This window comes from Camelus ferus, chromosome 27 (genome assembly GCF_009834535.1).
Source record: "Camelus ferus isolate YT-003-E chromosome 27, BCGSAC_Cfer_1.0, whole genome shotgun sequence".
In the NCBI taxonomy this organism is placed as follows: Eukaryota; Metazoa; Chordata; class Mammalia; order Artiodactyla; family Camelidae; genus Camelus; species Camelus ferus.
In genome coordinates this window covers 6,377,770-6,399,089 of record NC_045722.1, presented here as the reverse complement: position 1 = coordinate 6,399,089, position 21,320 = coordinate 6,377,770, and the positions used below count along the sequence as shown (strand labels likewise).

The window sequence follows — 21,320 nt, the reverse complement described above, 5'->3', positions numbered from 1 at the left end:
AAAAGAGTGTTAATTGAGGGCCTATTCAGTGCACGGCACTGTGCTGTTTTATCCACACAGACTGTACGTACATGAATTTTGTTAATTACAAGTCAATCATATTTATCTATTAAAGTCATCTTAGCAGGATTTTTAAAAGCTATTTTGTTAGCAGTTATTATATATAAATTTTTAAATATCACACAAAGTCACATACATTCCATTTTTCAAGCTTTTCACCTACTCACACTGGCTTTAGCCCTGTGTGTTCCAAATAAGCGAGGCTGCATTACAGATCAACAATTAGAAGAGGTTTTAAAATATTAACATTTACATAAACCTTAACAACTTAAAATCCCTTGCTATTATTTAAATTTCACAAATCGTGTGGCATCAGATTCCTACGTTGTACTTCTTCAAGCAGCTACCTTCAAGAGAATACATTTTAACTCTGGTAGTGATCTCTTTCAGACATTCACAGGATAAACATAACCTGCAATCTGCCCTCTCATAATCTTGCAGCTGCATACATGCACAAATTTTCTGATCTCATGATTCTGATACTCTTGAAAAGACAGTCCTTTTAACTAAAAGAAAATCTGACTTACCTTGAAAGGCATTTTAGCATGGGGCAGAGTACCAATTACAGCCACATTAGAAGCAGATCTATCTGGCAAGAAAGTGACACAAAGGCCTTTAAACCAGTTACTTTCTTCTACTCCTGCTTTATAGGTCCTATTTTCCTTTTGCTGTGCGGCTCCTTCACTCACAAAATTCCCTCTCACTAGACCCTACAGGCTACTGAAGCCACACCTGTTCTATATATAGCTCTAGTCGTCCCCAGCCTTGCCATTGATAAGAGTCACCTGGGGCAGTTAAAAATCACGGGCCACTCTCCTGTAGATTAGGTTTTAATGGGTTTGAGGTGAGGCTCCAGAATTTGATGGTCAGCAAGTATCCCCAAGAGACTCTTAGAGACACATTAAAGCACAAGCTAAAAAGGCTTGCCAGAGATCTTCACAGCTCCTCCAAATTGATCAGCCTCATGGCTAATCCTCCTCTGGAATTAGGACTCAGGGTACATGAAAACAGCAGGAAAAATTTGAGAAAGCGTCTTATCTACACCTATGATTTAGGTTTTCAATACCCTAAAGAATGTATCAGAAGGGGAAGACTGTATTTAGGCATGTGCTGTGAAGCAGGACACCAGGGAGCAGCATAGAGCTGATAAATTACACATGTTTGGGGATTTCGGACTTCACACTACCACGTAAAATGGTTGCAGCTACATTTTCCATACACTCGGATTGCAGAAGACACAGGTAGAAGACAATAACATGTAATTTCCACAGTTTTCTCTCTCTAAAGGGTCTTCATACACAGCCATTGTAGTAGAAGAAATAGCTCCCTTGAAAGTAGTATTGCAGCTGAATCCAAAAACTGTATTAGACTACTAAGATTCCAGATAAACCAAAGTGGTATTCCAATTTTTCTGTCTACTGGTTTCAAAATACTTGCCCTACCCTTTTAATTAGCACTGTAACTGGATGCTTTTTAATGGTTTTAATCAAATCTTTAGAGTTGTGCGAAGCGAAGGGAAATGGGTGTATAACAACTTGCTATGACAAGGTGTTTTTTTTTTTCTTAAACACTTTTTCAAGTGTAATTGAAATGTTGCCACCACCTGTCAGAAGACTATACCCCCAGCCCATCCATCTTGTTTTCAATTCATCCTTTCTCTTTTCCAGTCCACGCTAAACATAGAAGAAAAATCCTCCAGCAGCCCAGGTAGCTTTTACAATCATCACCTCCAAGGGTTTTCTGTTCCTCTGAAAATCCATTCAAGTTGGGTAAGAAACACTGAAAGATGAAAAAGGACCTGAAGAAGGAATTTTACTTATTTCCCAGCTTGCCAAACTTAGATACTCATTCCCTACCTAGACATCCCTGTGTCTATGAAAAGTATGATCCAAGCCCCTGGGGCAATTCTGTGACCTGAGTTTTGAAGTTTTTCAAACTCATAATTTCCATCTTTTACCTAGAAAAGCTGAGGTGGGAGGAGGAAGAGGGAAGAATGACTAAGACATTTCTGGGAGACCAAATAGGCATAACCAAACAACAAACAAACAAACAAACAAACAAACCCACTTTAGAAGTATGAGAACCGTAAATCAAGGCTGCCTGCAGTGCCAAAGCCCGCCCTGGAACTTAGTGCTCTAGAAAAGAGGGTTTCCAATCTTTTCAAGTATTGTAACAAAATGCCAGGACCCTATTGGAAAATGGCTAGATCTTTAGCATGAATTGAGACTACAAATGACAAAAGCTACTTCGAATCCAGGAGCTGCTTAAGTAACTGTATTCCTTTGCTCACACCTGCATACATTAGAAAGAGTTATGCCTATGGATGCGAGGACTTTAACCGACAGAGTATTTATAGGTGCATCCCCTGCCCTCACCCGCTAACCAAGGGCCAAGGTCCTAAAGCAAGCATGCTCCACGGGGGTCTACGTTATCTCCAAGGGGCGAAATCTGGCTCTTTTAATGTATAAAGCACAGATACACGTACGGTACATAAGCAGCTATACATTAATATGAATGATATTACAATTTCATGGAGGGGGGCGATTGTGAACATTTGAAAAGGCTTTTTTTAAGAGGGCCATGATGCAAAGAAAAAAAGGCTGAGAAACAGTGTCCTACAAGAGTCCTGAGTTAAGGCTAACCAATGAAGGTCCTGACAGGTATTTTTCTCCGCGACAGTGGCCGGAGGGTCAGGGGTCTCTGATTCTGATACGACCTCGGCCAGAAAGAAATGCTTTTCCCCTCCGTGGCCTTAAACAGCAAAGGGCAATGCCCGCCGTTCGCTCTATTACAGGCGCCTCGTGCGGATAGATGTAACGAACGACCGGCAAAGAGCTTTGGAAACTGCAGAGCGCTGCACCAAAGCCACAGGTTTCTATTCTCGGTTGTACGAACCCCACCCCCCACCCCCACCTCCCGGGGAGGGTCCTCGACCTCCGCACTTGTTGCTTCCGCGCCCCGCCGGCCTCCACCTCAGACCTTCCAGCCGCGACCCCCTCCTCTCTTCACACGCGCACGCGCAGGCCCCCCAACCTGCCCCGCGACCCCCTCACCCACGCCACGAAGCGGGCGCGCTCCGTTCTGGCCCTGGCGCCGGCGGAGTCCCCAGCCCCCGCCCCCTGCCCGGCTCCTGCCGCCAGCCCGGCCCGCTGAGGCCGCGGTTTCCTAGACAGCCGCCCGGCCGCTCCGCAGACGCCGGGGCGCGCGCGCGCGCGCGCAGGGCGGGAGGCGAGGGCGCAGGCGCGGGCCCGGGTGAGCCGCCGGCACGTGGCCGCGCGCGCGCGCCCTTGAGCGCGGCGGGCGGAGGAGTCCAGGGAGCGGCGGGGCCGCGAGGGGGCGGGGGGGCGGAGAGGGGAGCCCCGGGAGCGCGAGCCGCGGCCAGCGCCGCTGCAGAGCGGAGCGAATCCCCAGCCCGGGCAGCAGGTATGTGTCCTCGCAGCCGGCCGTGGCTGGGGCTTCCCTTGCCTCCCTGCCCGGTCCTGCGGCCGGGGCCCGGGTGGGAGCCGGTCAGGATTTGCAGGGTACGTGCCCGGGAGGGCTGGGATCTTACCACTGACCTTCATCCCTGCCGGCTGGGGGAACAAGGCGAGGGTGCCTGGGGCAGCCCGGGGCTTCAGCTCCAGCCTGGGGAACCTGCTTCTTGTCACATGCTTCTTATTTATTTTTGCAAACTGCCCTGGTTCGGGTCCAGCTGCAGATGCCTTACCTCCCATTCTTTGCCTCCGTGTGCCATCTTGCATTTATTAATAAAACATGCAAGCGGGGGGTGGGGGGGAAATTGCTGCTAGGGGGAATCCCATTGCAGTATAACGAGCGGGCGCTTATTTTCGGTTTTCAGGCGTGGTATTGAGGTGGAAATCCCACAACCTGGGGATTTGTGGCTTGGTTGGTCGTGACCACTTCCTAGTGGGCTTCCCCCATTTGTCTGGAGGCGCCACAGCGGCAGGATGGACTGTCAGGGAAGGATGGTAGGGTTTCACCGTCAGGCCAGAATCCCGTTCTAGGGACAGGTGCAAGCTACGGCAGACAGTTCCCTGGTTGCTAACTTGCCAGGGAGGCTTAAACCCAGAAAATTGTTTCCCTTGATTGCTGACAGGAGGCCTTGAACTGAGACTTGCATACTCAAACTCATTAAGGTTTTGCATCTGAAGATGACTAAAGCTTGCCACCTGTTGGCAGTTAGACCCCATGAAATCCCCCGTAATCTAGCCCACCAATCCCTGTTTCAGTCACTAATGCTGAGATAGCAATAGGCCCATATTGATTCCTTCTGTATCCTTTAATATTGCTTGGTTTTTGTCTCTTCTAAAATAAAACCTACCTGTGATTTGATGCCCCATATGTTATAGGTTGAAATAACATGATTTGTTTAAATTCCATACACTTGTAACATCACACCCTGAAGAGTGAATTTCTCTTCAGTGTATATGTTACCTCTTTCCCCAGCTTTTCACCTTGCTTCAAGCAACAGTCCGAAAAGTGGGTTTATGTAACTGATTACCTTTCTCCCCCAACCCCTCAACCCCGAAATAATATGGTGAAAAAAATAGTAAAAGCTAGAAGCATAGAATGAAAACGGTTATCACAAGGTGTTGGGGTATGGCAGCAGAGCTGTAATCACTTCTACAGTAGTCAGAGCACCACATCTAATCAGAAGGACACATTTCTTAAACGCTCATATGTACCAGGTACTGAGCTACAAGCTCTTGGTGCATGATCTCATTTCATCCTCATAACAAACCTGTTATCTCCGTGTTGAAGATGAAGAGGCTAAGACTTAGAACGGTTAGCTAACTTGCCCAAGGTCACACAGTTGGGCACAGGATAAGGATGCAAACTCTAGTGCATCTGATTGCTGGGGGCTGGGTGGGGGTGTGGGAGTCGCCTTTAACCCTGGTGCTGCTGCTCCACCTACATTTTCATTAAGATCAAAGCTTGTACTTGGAACCTAAAATATGACACAAATGAACTTATTTATGAAACAGAAACAGATTCCGGCATAGAAAACAAACTTCTGGTCACCAAAGGGGAAAGGGGGTGAGGGAGGGATAAATTAGGCGCTTGGGATTAGCAGATACAAACTACTGTATATAAAATAGATAAACAACAAGGTTCTACTGTATAGCACAGGGAACTATATTCAATATCCTGTAATAAACCGTAATGGAAAAGAATGTGAAAAAGAATATATATATTATATATAATATATATATATATAAAAACTGAATCACTATGCTGTACACCAGAAACTAACACAACATGGTAAATCAACTATACTTCAATAAAAAAAAAATCAAATCAAAGCTTCTGCATGAGCACACAGGCTTGGATCCAATTTTCCATTTCATAGATTTCACGTCCACCTTTGTGGCTTTCCAGTAAGAGAAACTGTTGTTTCAGAGTGCGTTCATGTGGAATTTTTTAAGGTGGCACTGAGCCTATAAAAATGGGGTTCTAGACATGCTTCTGTTGAACTCTCCCAAGCAAGCAGTTAAAGTCAAAAAGTTGCTTCCCTTCAGGTTTAAATCTATGAAATGTATCTGCATCAGGTAGAATGAATCACTCCCGTTTTTCATTATCACATCCCGCTTCAATCTTCTTGCCACCCTGCATGCTATCTTCTGGTCTCACTGCCAGTCACAAGAGCATCATTGCCTATCACACTTGTGCATGAGTGGCTTAACTGGGTGAAGGAATCCGTACAAGCTGTGGACCATAATCCAGTCTCTCTGTGATTGTAGCAGCTATTTGATTGGAAGTCTTGAAATCTGTACATTCAACTAGGGATGTATATTTAATCTTTTTTTTTTGTAAGTGTGTTATTATAATGCAGGTATTGGATTTTGCTACACATTATCCCTAAAAGTTCTTACAGACTTAGACATTGCTGTAGTTACGTCAATGGGAAATTCACCTAGTAGGGCTACCAACTTTTATATTCAGATCACATATTTGACATGGTGGTAAGAATAGTATGGTAAATATAAGGAATTATTTCAGAAGTATATCCCATGAAAGTTACAGCTTTACCTATAAATTGATGAATAATACTAGGTTGGAAATTAAATTCTATTAAGTTCTGTTTTCTTCCTTGGGCAATGTGATTGGTTTTAGAACACCGTGATGTTACTTTTTTCATTATACTGTATTTTGTTGACAGTAAGGCAGTTTGAATGGCCATTTTGCCTCACGAAAATCACTTGGTTTTGGAAGAGCGCATCCCCAGAGCTTATGGAAATGCTGAATGGAGTCTTTCTGCCCTGGGGATTTCCAGTCTATGATCAGATAAACTCAAGATGAGTCCTGAGGCTACTGGGAAAAAGCAGAAAGCAAAGAGAGGTGTTGCTGTTCTTTCTGGGAAGCAAATGGGTTTTCCTATGGGGAGCACTACTGTCTTCTTCAGCCAGAAATCTCGTAATTAAAAAGCGTCCAAGAGGTGGACTAGTCTACTCTCTTCTATTCAAGCAGGACTTTATTTACTGCAGAGCTGAGCACCCTTTCTTTATGCAGTGGTCAATTTGAGGAATGTTAAAATGTTTCTGACTATGAGTTTGTTTTCTTGAAATATACATTTAAAGTGGGAAAGGCCATATGGACAACTGTGGATGCTTAAGCTTTTTTTTTTCTTTTATTCCCCTCACCAAGGATTTTTTTTTCCTTCCTTCCTTCTTTCCTCCCATCCTTTCTTTCTTTTTTTGAGGTGGGGAAGCAACTAAACTTTTCCCAAGCTCTGTAACTAGCATGCATCGCAGTGACCGATTGTAATGCACGTTTTAACACATTGTTGAGTAAGACACTGGGAACTGGCATATTTGTCTTTCCTTGTAGGCTACTGAGTTGTGAAATGTTTTGTTTTCTTATGGTATCTTATTTAGTATTCCCTAAAATGAGACTTTTTTCAGTGTCAACAATCTTGAATTACAAGGAAGTTCACAATCAGCTTATTCTGAAATACTTGATTTTCACCAGTCTTCTTTTTCTCTCCTTGTTGGAAGCTATAGCAAGGGTTTAATTTTATTTAGAAAGCAATTCACAACCTACAAGTTAATCCATCCCCTTTGCAAACTGAACCAGTCAGAGTTCACAAATGCTGGCCAGGCAAACCCACCATAGGACCCTCTCCTGTGGTCCAGGTCTCCTGTGAGAACCTTAGAGCTCCCCTCGGACCTATATGCCATCAGTTTCCCCACATAGGAGATGTAAGGGTTCCTGAAGTGAGATCCCACCAACGGGCCTTGGGTGCAAGGTTGGTTGGAGGCTACTGAGTACTGTTAGAGGAAAGGGCCAGGAAATCCCTTCTCCTGCACCAGCACTAGTCTGTGTGCTGATTTCTACTTGCAAATCTGTATTCATTGTAAAATGTTTGACCATTACATAAATATAGAAGGTAGAAGGTCTATGGTTAGAATCTTCGGTCGTCTTACCCCTTAGTGATGACTACCGTTAATAGTTTGGTATAGATTCCTCCAGATTTTTGAATGTGGATGTTAAAATGTTACTGTTTGCCAACAATACTGTACATAGATGCATGCTGTTTTGCAGTGTCTTTTCTTGCACTTGGTGATATACCTTGGGCCTGTCAAAGGCTCTTGAATGGCATACTTCCAGGCACCTTTTATTCAGCCACAGGGGAGCTAGATGAGAGATGTAACCGTGGGTAGAGGAAGGGAACGAATGTGTGGTGGGTAGGAACCTGGCATGAGCTGTGTCCTGGGATGGGTAATTTCACATTCTGTACCTCCTTTAACCCTTTGCAAAGACCCTTTGTGGTCAGCTGTTTCTAGATAAGGACAAAGGTGCCCAAGGTACATGATGTAAAGAGCAGAGCGGGGATTCAGGCCCAGGACAGTGTGGCTCAAATTCTGAGCTTTTCCCTTTTTTCCGCTCTGATTGCAGATTGCAGATTGCAGATACAGGAGAGTGCTCTGCCCCATCGTTCTCCGGCCTCCCATCCTACTCTGCCTCTGCCCATCCACACAGGCCTTCTTGCTGTTCCCCTGCCTCAGGGCCTTAGCGCTAGTGGTTCCGTCTCCTGCACCAACCTTCCCCTAGATTCCTGTGTGGTTTGCTCCTTCACCTCCTTTTGGCTTTGCTTAAAATCTGACCACTCCTTTAAAACTCCACACCATCCCACAGATGTTCCTATCTCTCCTCTTGGCTTTGCTTTTATTCATAGACCCTCCTAACACACTACATAAATCTGCTCCAGGGAATAAATGCTCCAGGGAATAAATGCTCCAGAGCACAGGGATTTTGTCTGTTCTGTTCACTCCCCTAACCCTGGTGCTGTGGAAAAGAACTGACAAGTCACCGTGGCATCCTTGAATCTTTCCAGCCTCCCACGCTTCTTGTTTTTTGTAGCCCTTGCAGTTCCCCGTAGTGAACTCTCTCAAATGCAGTGAAGGCTCTCGAGTGCAAAGGCTCTATGTGTGTTTTGGGGGGAACAGCAAGGAGAGTGGAGAAGAATTGGGAGAGATCTTGTCTTACCCTTAAGTCATTGTTGGTGAGAGAGGAACCTCCCAGGCAGAGTCAGCCCTTGTAAAAGATGAAAAGGTCTCCTGAGGGCTGGGGTGTATGACAGAGCAGCCAAAGGTACCTGGGGAGGTGGCCTGGAATGGAGAGGAGACCTGTGTGGCTTCCCCCGTGTGTGGAGTGCATAATGTTTTTGAAGACTTCTAAAGAAGGATGCTCCAGATTCTACTAACTTTCCTGTGGCCTGAGTCACTAGAAAGGAAAAGGAATCTGTGGATCCTCACACAGGCAGGTTAATCACTGCACTGCCAGCATCACAATGTTGCATTAAAAAAAAAAAAAAAGATTAAATACCTGTTGGTGTCTTCCCTGTTTAAGCCAGGGTGTGAATGCTGATTGCCAAAGCACTTATCCCGTGTGTCTGCGTGTTTGCAGAAAGCACGCACCAACAGCATCAGAGCCTGAGATTCTTTTGACCTAAGCAGTCCCAGACTCCAGGTTACCTTTCATTCATTTATTGTTTGCAGTAGTTCTTGAGCTGCAGCAAAATGATGGGTATTTGGGGCACTAATACAACCTCAGAACACTTTAGCATTGAGTACACCGGGCCGCTGGAGGGAGGTGATGGTTGTGGGATGAAGTCTCAGTGAAACGGCTGGTCAGCCACAGGGAAGCCTCCTCCTCCTCCCCTCCTCCTCCTAGTCTTTAATTGCTGCCCTAGGCGGTCTGAGTTATCTGCCAAGAAAGAATTTCCCTCCAAAAAATGCAGCCTTTCTAAAACTGCTTTTGATTTGTAATGGAAACTACTCAGTAGCTAGGACAGGGGCTGATAGCTCGAGTTCCCACAGCTCACTAAAACAAAGAATTTTTAGGGGGGTGTAATTTGGTTCATTTATTTAATTAGTTATTTTAATGGAGATACGGGGGATTGAACCCAGGACCTCGTGCATGCTAAGCATGTACTCTAACCACTGAGCTCCACCCTCCCCTCCAAAACAAAGAATTTTAATAAGTATTTCTGCCCTTCGCAGTCCAGGTTTTTGGAAGTCCAGGCTGTGATCAGGCAGCCATTCACTGGAATGTCTCAAACCGTAACGCGTGCAGTGCTTTCTGCCACTGTCTCAGCTCGGAACAAGTCCAAAGCGAGTTAATTCATCCATGATTCCCTCACAGCCTCCCACCGCAGTTACAGACTGGCCATCATGTCCAGTCATGTGTAAGGTCAAGTAACCTTTCTCCCGTAACAGTTTCCCTTCAAATAGTTAATCTTTGCATTTTACCTGAATTTGATGCAGTGTTTTTTTAAAAAATTTCTAGGATACTTGCTAATACTTTCGTCATAACTACTAAAATGTTTTGGTCCTGCCCTTTGAAACAAAAGAACAGGCTGATGCATACTCAAATGAAGAGAATGTTCCATTGTTTGGGGCACAGTCTCAAAAGAAAAGCCTGGAAAATTCTCTCCTGTCTCCCCCGGTCCTTTCGTTGTCAGTTTCTACCTGGGACGCTATCCGCTATCACTCCCCACTTCTTGTCCTACCCGGAACCCCTGTCCCCACCCTTCTACTGAGACAGAGCTCTTAAAGGTCACCCGTGATTGCCTAACCACAAGTCCAATGGCCGTTTCTCAGATTTCGTTCCTGATGGCTCAGCAGCATCTGACCCTCTTGACTTCTACGCCTTGAAGTGCTCTCTGCTGGCAGCTTCTTCCTAAGGTGTCTTTTCTTTCCTCTGCCCTCCTCCTCCCTGTTCTGTCAAGAAGCAGCCTGGAGAAGTGGTTCAGCGTGTGGGCTCTGCCAAGGGGGTGACTCCTGGCTCTGGCACTTGCTAACTGCGTGACTTGCATGAATTATTTAACAACCTGGTGCCTCTGTTTCCTCATCAGTAAAATGGGAAGAAGAACGGTAGCCATGTCATAGGGCTGTCGGGAAAAGGATGAAATGTGTGTGCCTAGCAAACAGTAGACTGTGCAGGAAGTGTCACCTTTTATCACTATAGCTTCCTGTTTGGATGCCTTCGGGGACTCTCTTGTAGCTGCGGGATAAAGCTGTCACTTTAGTGCCTGGCTGATTTGCTTGCTGCACCTGCCCCTTTACAATGTGGGCCCACCTCCGAGCCTGTGCTCTGCGCCTCCTTCCCCGAGCAGAGGAGGGGCAGAGTGCAGAGGGCCGTGCCTGCCCGGAGGCTCTGAGCTCAGACCGTCTTGTAATGAAAGACATCCTCCCTTGGGCACTGAGCCTATCTCTCTCAGGCAGGTTATAAATTACTTAAGGACACCAGCTGTGATTTATGCTTTTAAAAAATGTACACCCCAGCATTTAGCACTCGGCCTTACACACAGTAGGAATTTAACTCATATCATTGAACTGCCGAAACATTCTAGTTTTTCTTGGTCCTGCCAAATCCTTTTTCCTCCTAAACTGAAGCTCCTATTGATCGGTCCAAAAGCCCAGGTAAGCCTTACACCAGAAAATTGAGTCAGCACCACTCAGCAAGGTAACCACGTCAACCTTTTTGGAATGAGGAGGGATATATAGAAATCATTAAAATAATGGGAGCACAGGGAGTAATTTAATGCTTTTTAAAGGGAGTGTGAAATCCTACCAACCCATGAAGCTGTTAGGATTTTATGAAGAGTTTGGAGCTTTTTTTCGGTCCTCATGCCACCCCTCCCAAGTAAAATGAGCTCTGAGGCTGTAAGTAGCAAATCTTCAGACCTTGTCGCAGTCCTGCTCCTGTGACCAGGGGTCCTGCTTTCTTTCCCCTTACTACCTGGGTGAAGAGGACACTGAGGTTGAATGAAGATCACAGGAGGGGCTGCCCACTTAATTTAAAAAAAAAAAAAAAAAGATTAATCCCATGACGGACATTCTGTGTTGGCAGGACAAATATTCCGTCAGTTTCTGCTCTGTGTCTGAGGTCCTGCAGAGTCACAGAGTTGTGCTCCTAGTAGAACAACCTCCCCTCGCTAACCCGGGGGGCCTTAAGGACCGTGTTCTGTGCATCTTGAGATTGTATAGCAGGGTTTTCAACCTCAGCACTACTGATGTTTGGGGCCAGATAGCTCCTTGTTGTGAGGGCTGTGCTGTGCACTGTAGGGTGTTTAGCCGCACCCCTGGCCTCTACCCACTGGATGCCAGTTGCACCACCACCCTCCCCCAGTTGTGATAACCACAAATAACTCCACACATTGCCAAATGCCCCCCAGGGTATAAAAGCAGCCCCAGCTGAGCACCACTGCTCTGTAAGATCAAACAGGAAAACTCAGCATCAGGGTGGGGGGCATAGCTCAGTGGTAGAGCGCATGCTTGGTGTGCACAAGGTTCCCGGTTCAATTCCCAGTGCCCCCTTTAAGGGGAAAAAAAAAACAAAACTCAGTATCTTTTGTAGAATACCAGAATTTGGACAGTTGGTGTCAAGTGAAGATGAGGATTTTAATAGCCATGAAAGGTAAATTTAGGTTTGAAATTAACATAGAGAGAGAATATCTAGTGTCTATAAGCAGGTATAGATTGTATCATAAATAAGAATAAAACAAAGGAGTTACAGAAATTGATACCATCTTAGTCCTAAAGGTCTCAGGTCTGGTTGCAACTACACATTCTAGGGTTGTTTCAGTCATCCTTGGAATATTTCTGTTGGAATTGTATTTAAATGCTCAAAATACTTTTAGGCCTTTGGCAGTAAGTATATTAAACTAAAAATCATTAATACTTCCTGAAGAAATCTTAGCTGATTACCGTTGGAAGGAATTATACTTGACCTAGGGCAGGCTGGCTGTCCCCACCAGAGGCTGCTTCTGACCACAGAGCCCCTGGAAAACAGCAAATTCAGGTGCTTCCGGGGGAGGGGGGAGGGCGGGCCACAGTTGATCAGTAATCTTCCTGGCTGTTAGAAAATTTTAACTGTATACTCATGATTTAAACCCCACCTCCAATTGACAGTCACCATTGTGTTTTTTCTAAATGCAGCAGCATGCTTTGCATGCCACACCCAAGGATTGAAAGTAATGGTTAAATACACTGCTTTCTGAAAAGCATTGAGGGTCCAACCTTAGGAGAAACTTGCTTTGTGGCCAGTGTTAATCCCCTTTGGTGTGTTAATTGCCTTTGCAAAGGGAAAGCATACTCAGAAGACCCCCAAGGATGCTCACCACCCTAGTCAAGAAATAAACCTTGCGCAGTTTCTTGAATCATGGAGGCCAGGTAGAAATGCTTGTTCCACAGATAGTTGTGAGCATCTTTAATGTTCCAGACTCATGCTGACAGGTGGAAGGAACTCCAAATGTCACATCCAGTGCTGTAGACTGAATTGTGTCCCCCCAAAGTACACATGTTGAAGCCCTAACCCCCAGTGTGATTGCATCTGGAGATAGGGTCTTTAAGGAGGTAATTAAGATTAAGTGAGGTCATAAGGATGGGGCCATAATCCGATACCCCTGTGTCCTTAAAAGAAAAGGAAGAGAGATTTCTCTCCCTCCCTCCTTCCCCCGCCCCTTCCTCTCGCTGAGAAAATAAGTTTATTGTTTAAGCCTTGCAGGCTATGGTATTTTGTTGTGGCAGCTTAAGCTGACCAGTAAGTCCAGCATCCTTGTTGTGCAGATGAGGAAACTGGACCCAGAGAGGTAAATGACTTCCCCAAGGTCACGCTACTAGTTAGTGTTAGAACTGGAACACAGAACCTAGGTTTCCCGACTCCTAGTCCAATGTCCACTCTCCCCCCCCCCCCCCCCCCCCCCCCCCCCCCCGCTCCTCCGCCTTGGGTTGTGTTGCGCTTTTGCACTTTGATTCATTATCTCCAGACCCTGTGGCTTATCACAGCCCTTATACTTGCCCTGTTTACCTCAGCATTGTTGTGAGGGTCAGTGAGAGGGTGCCAAAAAAGACAGTGTAAGTTTCTAAACTACAAAATATTTGACAAATGCAAATATCATACCCAACTCAGATTTCGCCCAGGTAGCAGCAATCTGTCTGACTCTGAAAGTTGTAATGACCGTCTAGTCAAGTAGGTACCCCAGTGAAGTAGGATCAGGCTGGGAGGTCTCAGGTAGGAGGGTTGGCCCTTGCCTTTAGGGAACGAATCAGAGAATGAGAAGGCCGGAGGAGACGGGGCAGCTGGTCCAGTGGCATGCCCTTACAAAGTGCAGCTGAGAGCAAGATGCCTGCTCTTGTGTTGAGCTGTAAAAGCTGTGGGTGATGGAAGTTTGCCCAGTAAGAGGAATGTCCCTCTTCCAAGGACAGAATATCAGCTGGAGGAGAGCTCGTGGTACCAGTCATAGCTCCTGCTGGTAAACCACAGAATAGTTTATAAACTACAAAATATTTTACAAATGTAAATGCCATTCTCAACTTTTATTGTGTTAATTGAAAATATATCATGAAGGAATATACTTATCTAAAAGTAACAGAAAGTCTGAAAAACAGTGGCTCAAATAGGTAAATAACTTATTTTTATTGGGTAATGAGTCTAAAGGTGGTAGTCCGGGCGGGCCTGTCTTGCTGCTCAGAGATGGCGTCAGAGGCTAAGGTTCTATTTACCATTTTGTTCCTCATGATCTTGGGCAGTTGCCTCACCTCCAGGCATTTCATCTGTGTTCCAGGCAGGAAGAAAGACAAAGGTGAAGTGTGAAAGCCTTTTCCTCTCCAGATTTTGCCTTCAAATTGGGGAAGGGCTTATTCCTTTAGTTTATTCATCAGGACTGTATCACGTGACCACTTCTTAATGCAGCGGCATCTGGGAATTCAAGTATTTTGCTTTCTAGCCTCCAGTGTAGAGGGAGACAAGGGAGAAAAGGATTGAACAGGACTGGTGAGCCAAGTTAAAGTCACTATGACAGAATATGGCATTTTGCAGAATCATAGGTGGCCAGAGACCAAGGCTCAGAAAAATAAGCAAGGTGGCCGGGCACAGCTAGAGAACCCTGGGCACTGGGCACTCCTGTACTGTTCCGGGCTGGTCACTGCCAGTCAGCATCCACTGCCATACTCCTGGACGCCCCTCCCACCACAGCTAGACTTTTGCATTCTTATTAATTATTGTCTCAAAGCTCTTGACTGAGCCTGGGTCACGTTTCTAAGCTGTAGCTAGCTATATGGGAGGGGTAGGGAGTGAGGCTATATGGCCTTTGGGGCTTCCATGATGGGGAAAGGGGGAATACCCACCACCCATCTTGGAATTCCTCCAACTAGAGAGGGTACTTCAATGCTGTGCAGCCAGGAAGGACAGATATTCGCCATCTCCCTCTTTATAGGTGGGAAACCTGGGGCCCAGAAGGAGGAAAGGGCTCAGCCCGTGCCACTGAGTGGGTGAAAGGCAGAGGCAGGATTTTGTCTTATCCTGATGCACCCAATCTGGTTGGTCCCAGGGAAGCAGCTCCCCTCAGGGTCTTCTCAAAATCCTTGATATCCCATAGGGTGAGGGGATTTGTCTTTGGAGGCACCCCATCCTTTTCCCAGCAGTCCGTGGCTCATTGCCTTTCTATCCCAGGATCTTCCCAGCAGCTGCTTCCTCTTTGTATAGTGTCTTCATTTCCAAAAGTAAAAACTACCCCTCTCCACCATCCTTGTAAACAACACTGGGGGCTCCTATAAGAGAATGTTGAATGGGATTTTTGATGAAGATACGAGGTGGTGAGTGTCCCCACCTTCTAAAGAGGACCAGCTAGGCACAGCCCATCAAGATTTACACAAAGCTGGTAGAACTTGTCAGGCCACCATCACCCATCTGTCACCTGTGTGAAAAGCAGACTCGACATTCTAGGGGAGTTGATTTACTGGGCGGAGTGTGAGGGAGAGTGCAGTGGTCTGTCCCCACTTCTCCCGCGGCCTGCAGGGAGAGGATCCCAAAACACCCTCTGCTTGGTGCCCCTGACTCTGATCCTGTGGAGATTCCCACGAGGCCCCTTCCAGTGTCTGAGATGCACCCCACGAAATGCTCAGCATTGGGACACCAACCCAGAGAATGCTGTCAGCCAAGGGAGATCTACAAACAAGCAGGTGCAAAGACTTTAACCCCTTTACTTCAGTCCTTGCTGACTCGCCCACCCCCTGCACACGGCTAATCCTGGGAAGTCCGAGCAGGACGAAGGGGAGGAGGAGGGAAAGCAGATTCCTCCCCTTTCCCCACTGCGAGCCCTGGAGCTGTGGGTCTTTCTGAACCAGGAGGAGGGGAGGAGCTTTGAGCTGGATGTGAGATGGAAGACTTAATTTGAACCAGATGAGTTTTTTAAACAGCTGAAAATTAGCCTTAATTGCTGAAATGCGGTGGTTTTCGAAAGTGTGAGTAACCAGAAAGCTAGGGAGTCAGTTTGAAGACAAAGGTTGGGAAGAAATAAAGCGATTTCTAGTGTAACCACATTCAGGCCGTTACTCTCCTTTTCCAAAGATAACATTCCAACTTTTGCAAAGAAGCATCGGACTCAGGCATTAGGATTTCTGGAGTCCAGCCACAGCTATTCCACGCACTGGGAGGGTAACTCTGGACAAGTCACTTCACTCTTCTGGGTCTTGGCATCCTCCCTTCAAGTGATGGGATTGTGCTTTGTGGTTTATGTGTCCCAGAATAATGTCTCTCTTCCTCTGAACCGTGCAGTGACTTAAAACAGCAGGACAAAATAATTCACACAGTGAGCTTGCTTTACAAGTTGTACTTCGGTTCTGTTTGTTGGAAGAGTCAAGCATAGATGAATGGCATTTGGCAGGAGGAAAACCTTAGTACATCTGAAACCCTTAATTACACACTATAGGCAGCTCTGTAGCTTGGTCTGTGTCAAAAGATGCCACATTATCAAAGGACACGTTGCAGAGATATTCAGAGTTTTTGCAGCAGCTTATGCATGTGTAGCATGATTGGCCTGTGTCAGGCAGGTAGCATCCACATTTTCACCTGAGCCTGTATTTGAAAACCTAAGTGCTCCCATATTTAGATTAAGGACCTCTTGTCTGGTTCCTGTGGAGATGAGTCCATTGAAATTGATGACACTCAATGGGAGGTTTGGGGCCCATTGCTAAGGACACATTTATTTCCAGAGTTTGTACGTAGTTAAATACCATCACCATACTAGAAGTAAGTTAAATACATAGCTCTTTATGTATTTTTACTATATGTAATATAGAAAAATTACACATAAATTATATGTCAATTAAAAATATTTTTCTTGCAACAAGAAAATCATATATAATCCTACTACCTATAGATAATTATCATCCCCTTTTCAGACTTGCTATGCATATATACATATACTAATGATTTTTTCTTTTTTATTATTTTTAATTATGGTGAAATACACATAACATAAAATTTACCATCTTAACTATTTTTAAGTGTACAGATCAGTGACATTAAGTACATTCACGTTGTTGTGCAGCCATCACAGAACCCTTCATCTTGCAAAACTGAAACTCTGTACCCATTAAATACAAAAACTTTTTCACAGCTCCTCACCCCCCACACACACTTTGTGTTATTGATGTCACAAATTTTCTCTTTATATTATAGCTTATATTTTAGGTATTATATGTTCAGTTTAATAACTTGCTGAGGACAGCAAGGAGGCCTGTGTAACGGAAGTGCTGTGATTAAGGGGGTAGGAAATAAAACTGGAAAGGGAGCTTGTAGGGCCTTGTAGACCATGGTGAGGACTTGGGTTTCATTTAAAATTTACTAGGACATCTTTGGATAGTTGAGGGCAGAGGAGTAACATGACTTAGTTTGTCTTAGAAGGTTTCCTGGGCCGCTGTGTAGAGCTAAGCTGGCGGAGGTGGGAGAGAGGAGATGGGGGAGCAGTGGGGCGGCACTTTCAGGCGAGAGAGGATGGTGGTGTGGACTAGGATGCTCAGTGGGAGCAGAGGCAAGTGGTTGGATTCTGGGTACTTGTTGAAGGTGGAGCCAATAGGATTTGCTGATCTGACTTCGTCTGAGGCTTGAGCAACTGGATGAAATTGCCATTTCCTGAAGTGGAGATGGAGGAGTTTCATGTTTCAATCATGTTAAGTTTTTACAGTCTATGAGATGTCTCCTTGAAGATGTCAAGTAGGCAGTCAGATATCCAGGTCTAAAGTTTAGGGGAAAGAATGGGGCCAGAGATAGAAATTTTGGAGACAGCATGTGCAGATGACATTTTAAGCCATGAGAGCAAATGAGCTCACCTAGGTCCTGGCAGAGAGGATAGATGGATAAGATAAGAGGTCTGAGTAATGAGCCCTGGGGCAAGTCAACATTTAGAGGTCAAGAAGAGGTGGAGGACCCAGAGAAGGAAACTGAGAAGGAACATCCAAGGATGGCAGAGAAAAAAGAGAACAAAGTATCTCAAGGAGGAGGCATGAGTGTTCAGTTGCATCTCACACAGCTAAGAAAATTGAGTGTTGTATTTAACAACGTGAAGGTCATGGTACTTGGGATGTGGCTCGTGTCACTGGGGTCTGTGTCTGAGTGATGATGTCGGGGACTCCTGACAGAAGGAGAATCAGGCAGTTCTCCTTCCTTTTAGTGCTTCATTAATTCAGCTGACCTTTATCAAGCACTTTCTATGTGCCGCACACTCTTCTAGGAACTAAGGGTGACCGAAATGAATCACACCACAGCCCTCACCCTCAGAACCGGTTAGGAGTGTGGGACTTGAGCTATAGAGGAATGTCAGATCTGAGTCTGCTGATTCTTAATGCTCTTCTGTCATATATTCATGTACGTTTTGAAACCAGGACTATATTTTATCTACACAGAGTCTTTAACAAATCCTGTCTGGGAGGAGAGGAAGACTCTTTGGGCCCTCTGACTTTCCTTCTGGAAAGATCTACACCATATTTCTTGATAGAAAATCACTTCTCATCCCCTATCTTTTTGTTTTTTTTTCAGTTCTTCTGGTTTTTTTCTTTTCTTTTTTCAAGGTGAGGGGAGTGGGTATTTAGGTTTGTTTATTTATTCTTAGAGAAGGTGCTAGGGACTGAACCCAGGACCTCGTGCATGCCAAGCATGTGCTTTACTACTTAAGCTATACCCTCCCCCGTCACTGTCTTAACAGTTACCAGGTATGTAAGAGAACTGTACCTTCTAGCTGAGTATTAAACATCTCATCCTCCAGGAGGTAATTACCTAATTTTCTTAATCAGTTGACCCCAAACGAATATCCTCTCTTCTCTTGTCCCCTCCAAGCAAACAGGTGTTTTTGTTTTTGTTTTTGTTTTGTTTTGTTTTGTTTTGTTTTTCCCTGCCTCAGAATGGAGAACAGTCTTGTTTTGGTGTGATCTGTGCTTTAACAATCTCTAGCTCTCCTTACACTCATCAATCAAGAATTATTTAACAGAATTCCAACAATATACTATATTATATGCACTGAGTCCAATCTGAGAAACTGTTACTCATGAAGAGTTCACCAGATCGCAGGCAGAAGTGATTCCCACTGCCAGGGCAGGGAGACCTCAGAGGAACACAGGATTGTGAGAAGGTGTGGAGGGCAAGAAAACAGCATGACCCGGGAAGGCATAGCATTAACTGGGCCTCAAAAGGCAGAAAGGACTTGAACAGGTAGGGCAAAAGGTAGTCATGCAAGATGTTTGATGTCTGAGCCAAAGCTGATGCGGATTGCAATTACAATTTATAATGACAGGTTGGCCCAAAGAGGTGCATTCCTTGTCAAAGGTAATTCACATTGAATCAGGTCCCCCCTGAAACCCATGCACACTGGCCTGTGCCTGAGAGGCCTGTGGTTTGAAGGTTCCAGTTTACCTTTCAGAGGGAAATTGGTGGTGTATAGTGGCTGTGAGCTCCCTTAGAATTTAGAAATAAGATTGCCTTAATTTATCTATTCAGTCTCAATTCATGTGTGAGACGCTGAAAATATATCAAGACGCATAGGTCCCAGTCTTCAAAATCCTCAAATGGTGCTCCCCAGATCGCACCCCACCTCCCACCGCGAAAGATGCCTGCATCAAATCCCTGGAACCTGTTAATGTTACCTTATTTGGAAAAATGGCTTTGCAGATGTGATTAAGTTAAGGATCTCGGGATGAGGCGATAATTCTGGACTATCAGTAGTAGGAAAATACCATCACAGGCGTCCTCAGAAAATAGGAAGAGGGAGATGAGACACAGGGAAGGAAGGGCAGTGTGACCCCGGAGGCAGAGGCGGGAGTGATGCAGCCACAAGCCGAGGGGCACCAGAAGCTGGAAGAGGCTGGGAACAGATTCTCCCCCAGAGCCTTCAGAGGGAGTGCAGGCCCCCTCCCCTGTCCCAGCACGCTGATTTTTGGACCCTTGGCCTCTAGAATTGTGGGAGAAGAAATTTCACTTCTTGTGGAAGAACACCCCCGAGTGTGTGGTGCTTTGTTACAGCAGCCACGGGAAACTAACACAGGCAGTACTTGCTGTAATTGGAGTAAATTGGGGTAAACCAATTGTAAATGTGGATTTGGGAGAGCCCAGTGCTTTAGTTCAGGTGACCTGCTTTGTGATCGTAGGGAGGCCAGTCCAGAACATAACTGTGGCATAGCAAGTTCAAGCATCATTATTTAACACCCTGTTCAGAGGAAAGCTACGTGAGTGGACGGGGGGCAGTTGGCCCCAGAAGGTAGAGAAGAGAACCCAGAAAACCAGAAACTCGCAGTGAGTGCCGCAGACAGGCAGGCCTGAGCGCTGGGGTGTGTGGTACAGGGAAGGCCGTGGCCTCTCTGTGGGCTGGATGCAGCGAGTCCCCTCCTCTTCGCTTGCCGGGTGGCGCGCTGCCTCCTTGCTTTGATTCCCCACAGCTTACCGTCAGCGATCAGCTTCGAGGTGTGCTGCCTCTGGCCCCTGGTAGTGAGAGGGAGCGTTTTGGATCCTGAAAGAGCAGCTTTCTCTCTTTCTCACACCCGTTCAGATGAATACATTTGCAGCCTAATTTTTATTTCCCGTGAGTTTGATTAGCATGATTTAGCTAATCATGCTAAGGTTGACTCAACCTTGAGATTGACAAAGCTAGGGGCCACGTCCTGACACTAAATTTGTGAAGCTAAAGCCACGTGGTGAGACTTTTTGGTTGACACACAGTCTGGGTCTTCCAGGTGCTGTCTACTGTTATTATTGGTCCCCACGTGCTACCTCGGGGGACCCCATGCTTCTCCCTCAATTTGAAACCTGGGAAGTGTATTTATTCAGCAGGTGTTTTTTCAGGCCACTCACATGTGGGGCTGAGCGAAGGGGCTGCTAGTGGCTGGAGAGCTCTCTGCGTGCTTCTCCGGGGAGACTGACGTCAGCTCCTGTGTTTAGTTCCTAGGGATGCTGTAAGGACGTACCACAAGCTGAATGGCTTGAAAGAACAGAAATTTATTCTCTCACAGTTCTGGAGGCCAGAAGTGAGCAGGGCCGCACTCCCTCCAAGGGCTCTGGAGGAGAATCCTGCCTGGCCAGTCCTGGGGGACTCAGGCGTTCCTTGGCTGTGGCAACACCACTCCAATCTCTACCTCTGTCTTCGCGTGGGCTTCTCTATGTCTTCTCCTCTCCTGCCTCTTAATAGCAAACCTGTCATTGGATTTAGGGCCTACCCGACTCCAGTATGCCCTTATCCTAGCTAATTACAGAGACCTATTTCTAAATAAGGTCGCGTTCTGAGGTTCTGGGTAGACATGAATTTTGGAGGGACACTACTCACCCGACTAAAGCTCCTCAAGGTGGAAGAGCTGCCAAGGCCGGGATGAGGCTTAGGATTGTGCTAAAATAATTGTGAGTCAACTACAGCACTGACTGAGTAGATCCCAGTTAGTAAGTGTGAGAGCTATCAGACCGCATGGAGAAGGTCGGTAATGAGCAGGAGGCCA

General features: G+C 45.9%; 2 protein-coding genes across 7 annotated transcripts in view; one reads left to right on the top strand and one right to left on the bottom strand.

The window, feature by feature from the left end:
• NRG4 (neuregulin 4) overlaps positions 1 to 3,639 on the bottom strand; it is a 64,245-nt gene extending 60,606 nt beyond the window's left edge. For 2 of the 6 annotated variants that reach the window (XR_004315512.1, XM_032468843.1), the window contains exon 1: positions 3,114 to 3,264. The gene's annotated coding sequence lies outside the window, so the exon portion shown is untranslated. Of the gene's footprint in view, positions 1 to 3,113; positions 3,268 to 3,617 lie in introns of those variants that run through there. The other 4 variants (XR_004315513.1, XM_032468841.1, XM_032468839.1 and 1 more) reach the window with 4 other exon arrangements.
• The window catches only part of TMEM266 (transmembrane protein 266), a 102,303-nt gene continuing 84,345 nt past the window's right edge, over positions 3,363 to 21,320 (top strand). Inside the window, exon 1 of the mRNA XM_032468831.1 lies at positions 3,363 to 3,483. The gene's annotated coding sequence lies outside the window, so the exon portion shown is untranslated. The remainder of the gene's footprint in view (positions 3,484 to 21,320) is intronic.